This window comes from Leptonychotes weddellii, unplaced genomic scaffold (genome assembly GCF_054177405.1).
Source record: "Leptonychotes weddellii isolate Sample4059 unplaced genomic scaffold, ASM5417740v2 HiC_scaffold_2329, whole genome shotgun sequence".
Lineage (NCBI taxonomy): Eukaryota > Metazoa > Chordata > Mammalia > Carnivora > Phocidae > Leptonychotes > Leptonychotes weddellii.
The window spans coordinates 1-5,020 of record NW_027822402.1 but is presented as its reverse complement, the minus strand read 5'-3'; the positions used below and the strand labels follow the sequence as shown (position 1 = coordinate 5,020).

At 52.6% G+C, this 5,020-nt stretch overlaps 1 long non-coding RNA gene across 1 annotated transcript; it reads right to left on the bottom strand.

The window, feature by feature from the left end:
- Positions 1–1,740: 1,740 nt before the first annotated feature.
- On the bottom strand, positions 1,741–4,883 carry LOC115939920 (uncharacterized). Its single transcript, XR_004074694.2, has 3 exons — positions 4,689–4,883; positions 3,218–3,486; positions 1,741–2,922 (listed from the first exon to the last, which is right to left on the bottom strand). It is a non-coding gene; the product is annotated as an uncharacterized LOC115939920 (long non-coding RNA).
- Positions 4,884–5,020: the final 137 nt, after the last annotated feature.

Here is a 5,020-nt window from a genome sequence, read left to right as displayed (position 1 = left end):
GAAGCAGCACCTGTGATCGTGAGCAGCCCTGCGAGCTACCCTGTTGACAGCCTGTCACAGGGAATCACCTCAGGCCACTGCACCCCCAAAGAGCTGCCCAGTGAACCAGCCTCGCCCCCTCAGGGCCCTCCGCACCCATTAATGGGCTGGTGCCAGCCTGGCCGCCTGCCCGTACAGCCCAGCTGGGCCACCTGCTGCAGCTGTGGGGGCCTGGGCTTGGGGAAATGCCTCCTCTCTCCCCTTCCCCCCAGGACGGAGGGCAGGGCGCCCCCCAGAGTATCCAAGAGAAACAGCTCCTCCCGCCCCCCACCCCCTTTCCCGGCCTTCCACACTCAGGAAGGCCTTCATTGTGCCAGAAGCCTTTTCACCCCTCACTGGCCCTGATCCTCATGCCAACCACGCAGGCGTCCACGGCTGGTTCTGCCCATTCCCCAGAGAAGGCTGAGATCCACACAAAGGAAGACAAGAGAAGTAAGGAGCACGTGGACAACTGGCCCTGGGAGTTCCTCGCCTGGCCTACAGCGGCATGAAGGGGCTTTGAGGAACACAGCCATTGGGGGGGGTCTCAGAGGCCCCTGATACTCGGGGCTTTCAGCCTGACAGGATCATGGCGTCGGTTCCCAGTAAGCCGCTTTCTTCTGTCAGGCCTGTGAAGAGTCTCCTCTGGATGTCCCAGAACTGCCTAACCAAGAGAGGCCACACTCTACTCCAGGGTCAGGCGTCCAGGACATCATCTGTGTCCCAGAGCTCCCTCTCCATAGGGGCACCAAGTTCCAAAGGCCCGGCTGGGGTGGGAGCCTGGCACACCTCAGAGCAAGGGGGCTGCTAAGGGCCTGGCCTGCCACGGCCTCACACTCGCTGGGCAACAAGTCCTCTGCAGACAGGCCTGGCCCCGAGACAGCTGAGCAGAGGCCATTTCCTGGGAATGCCACCCCCCCCAGTGGCCAGCCTTCCTCACTGCCTCTCTCCTCTTCCTCCTCCTCAGACTCCCTGGGAGGCCACCAGTCACCTCCTGTCCCCAGCCAAAAGACCCTCAGGGAAGAAAGTGGGAGGGAATCATCATCATAAAACAGCATAATTATTCACTCATTCATCAGACAAATAGTTCTTGAGGGTCTGCGCTGAGCCCGGCTCTGTGGTAGGTACACGGGATACAACCGTGAGTGATGTGGGCCCCATTCCTGTCCTCAGGGAGCTGGGAGTCCTGAGGGGGAGACAGTTGACTAACATGCACACAGACATGTAGCGGATATGGAACATGACGTTGGTGGCCACGTGGGTCATGAAGAGAAGCTGAGCCACGTGGGGTGAGGAGTCAGGAGGTGCTGCTGTGGGTCACTGATCCAGAAGCTTCTCTGAGGCAGTCACCTGGGCGATCAGGATGCCACAAGGGCAGGATCCAGGCCAAGAGCTGAGAGGAGAGTGCTCCAGGCACAGGGAAGAGCAGAGGCTGAGATCCTGAAGCAGAAGCGGGCCTGTGAGGCAGAAGCAAGTGGACTGCTGGACTGACAGCCTCAGTTCTTGCCGGTTGCTGGCTGGAGGACAGTGTGGCCAGCCTCAGGGATGAGGGAAGGACATGGGGCTGGAGAGATAATGGGGGCCAGATCGGGCCTGACAGCCAAGGTAAGGATTCAGCTTTGACTCTGAGTGAGATGAAGAGCCACGAAACACTTTTGATCAGGGAAATGACATTACCTCGAGTATGTTTTTAAAGGATCGCAAAATATTTAAAAATTAATATTAGCAGCTAGCATTTATTAAGCACTCCAGTCTTACACTTGGCATTTTGACCACATTATCTTCTTTCATCCTTACAACCACCTTATGAAGTGATAGACCTGATTCTCTTGTCCTTGTTCCAAGACTGACAACTGAGGTTCAGAGGGGTGAAGCGATGTGCCCAAGGTCACACAGCTGCCAACTGTGAGCTCAAGGTGAGCCAGTCTGTCCCTCTCCAGAACTGTAGGGTTACTCTGGTCCAGGGGTTGGGAGGCCTGGCTTCCAATTCTGACTCGCACCCTCTGGCTGTTGTGGTTCCTGTCTGGTCCTGACATTGCCACAGCTCCAGCCTCCGTGACAGGGACATAACCTATCCTCCTCTGGGGGCTGCAGGGAGGACACTGAGCCAGGGTCCGGCCGGCGGTGCATGCACGGCAGATGGTCAACAGGTGTTAGTGCTCTAACACTCATCCCCAGAGCTTTGGGGGCTGTGTTCTAGGGACCTGGTGAAACACATCAGGTCAGTCCACCTTGGAAAGAGGAGGCACCCATTCTGCGACGACAAGGGAAGTGGCAGAGGCCCCCAGATTTAGGCAGGGGCTGGGTGGGACTGAGCAAGGTACAGAGTCAGCCTCGTCCTCTCCCAAGAGACTGTCGTCTTCCTCTTCAGCCAGTAAGGATGCACGAGAGAGAGAAGACCTCATCGCCTTATGGGAAACAACTAGCTCCTGCCAAGAGGCGTCCCCTCACAGCCCAGGTCAGAAACAACCCCCTGCCCAGGGGTCACAAAACCCGCAGCTCTACCAGGACAGCGGTCTTCCCTCACGTGCAGCAGTCGTCTGTCATTGCCCAGGTTCTCTTTATTCAGTTAGCCTCCTGGGACCCCAGAAATCCATAAACAGCAAATGACAACTATTTCCATGCTTTGACTTATCTTCTGATCCTCTGGGTGCACAAACATCCATTCCTACCTGTTTATATGAGCATACGAATCCTCTTGTGGAATTTGTTTCCATCTGATGCTATTCCAAACATGTAGGAAGAAACTTCGGAGGTTTCTGGCCCTCTTTTCGAAGAGCCATGTGGCCTACTGGTCAGAATGTAGGGTTGGGAGGTAGGCAGACATGGATTCAGATCCCAGACAGGCAAGCTGTGTGAACCTGGAAAAGCCATTTGACTTCTTCAGGCCCCAGTTTCCTCCACCTGTGGGGCAGAGACAAGAGTGTTCCTCTCACCGGGCCAGGAAAAGGTAAAAGAGGATAGGTAGTGTGTGCAACACTCCAGCCAAGTACCCTGCACAGACAATGGTTCATTTGCTGTCACCTTAGTCCTTACTGAGATATGCAGCAGGCTCAGAAACTTCCCTGTTTGAGATAATACTTGTAATATGCTATATTTATGGCTGTGTAACAAATTCCCCTAAAATGTAATGGTTTAAGTGAACACACATTTTATTATCTCACAGTTTCTGTGGGTTAGGAGTGTCACCACAGCTTACCTGGGTCTTCTGCTTCAGGGTCCCTTGAACCCTGCGGTCAAGGTGTGAGGCAAGGTTGAGGTCTCATCCGAATGCTCCACTGAGGAAGAATTCACTTGGAAGCTCAGGTGGCTGTTGGCAGGGTCAATGGCTCAGGGGCTACTGGACTGACAGCCTCAGTTCTTGCCGGTTGCTGGCTGGAGGCTGCCCTCAATTTCTTGCATGTGAACCTCTCCAATATAGCACCCTGCTTCCTCGAAGCATGTGAGCCAAGAAGGCAATGCAGTTGGCTAGCAAGACAGAAGTCACCGTCTTAAGTACCTGAATCACAGAAGTGACATCTCATCACCCTTGCCATATCCTACTGGCTAGAAACAAGTCTCCAGGTCCTTCCACACTCAGTTGGAGAGCATAAATACCGAGAGGCAGGAGTCTCCAGGGATCACTTTAGAGTCTACACTACACAGCAAAGTTCTGTTCAGCTACCATTTTCTGGTGCCTTTTATGTACCAGGCTCTGTCCTGGAGCCGGGAATTTAAAAAGTGGATAAGTCAGGGATTCTATCTCCCAGGAACTTCTGTGAGGTGTTTTCTGCTTCAGGCTCTTAATCATTTTTCACTGCTGCGAACACTTTGGGACCTGTGTAGTATCTCTGTTGAGGGGAGGAGGGCAACTACTCACTCCATAATGTGAATGAGTTAACTAGACCCTTTTCCTCCATCCCAGGCTGGTCAGAGAAAAGACACACCACACACACACACACACACACACACAGAGTGAGCTAGCTCTGGAGGGCAGTTGCAGAGAGTAGTGGTCACTGTGCTGCTATGGGAATGAAGGGAATGAGACCAGCCCCTTCTCTGGGGAAGCACACCAGGTGATGGGAAGCAAAGAGGTAAACTCAGATCACAGCAGAGGCCAGACCCACAAGAGAGAGTTGACATCGCAGTCCCCCTTAAAGAAAAAGATTATAGCCAATGACTGAGAAGCTGAGCCAAACTTTGCCCTATACTTAGTGGGCAATGGTGGCTTGATCTCAAAGCAACTGGAGTTTTCTTCCCCAACACAACACCTCTTCCCCCACTCTGACTCCACCTCGTGGATGCCAGAGAGGCTTGTTACAGGGAGGCAACAACTTCTAGCCTTCATGAAAAAGCAGCTCCTTTTGTTCGAGAAACCTTATCTTCCCTGGCTAACCACGAGGGCCTGGTCGTCACAGACTCTAACTCCTCTTGGCCATGGGGGTGGACTTGGTACCCAAGCTGGATCAATCTCCCATTCCCCAGTCCATAAAATATATGACCCAATCCAAGCTAATCAGCCCTTCTCTGGCATTTTTTCCTAGGTGAAGCTGACAGGGAAGAGACTATTGTCCCAGTTAATCAGGAAGCAGCTATGGTAACCATGTTTTCAGCCATATGGGGGGAAAAAAGGAAAAGATGGAGCCCAATGTACACAGAGACAAAACAAAAAAAGAGAGAGAGAGAGATACCAGCCAGCATCACATCTCTGGTTCCCATCTTCAAGCTTGACTTGAAAATCTTCTTATTTTGGGATGCCTGGGTGGCTCAGTCTGTTAAGCAGTTGCCTTCAGCTCAGGTCATGATCTCAGGGTCCTGGGATCGAGTCCCGCATCGGGCTCCCTGCTCAGTGGGGAGCCTGCTTCTCCCTCTCCCTCTTCTTGTGCTCTCTCTGTCAAATAAAGAAAATATTTTTAAAAAAAGAAAGAAAGAAAATCTTCTCATTTAGAATCTTTTTATTTTTCTTGAAATAATTCAAATTGGGTTTCTGTCACACTCCAACCACAGGGTCCTGAACTACAAG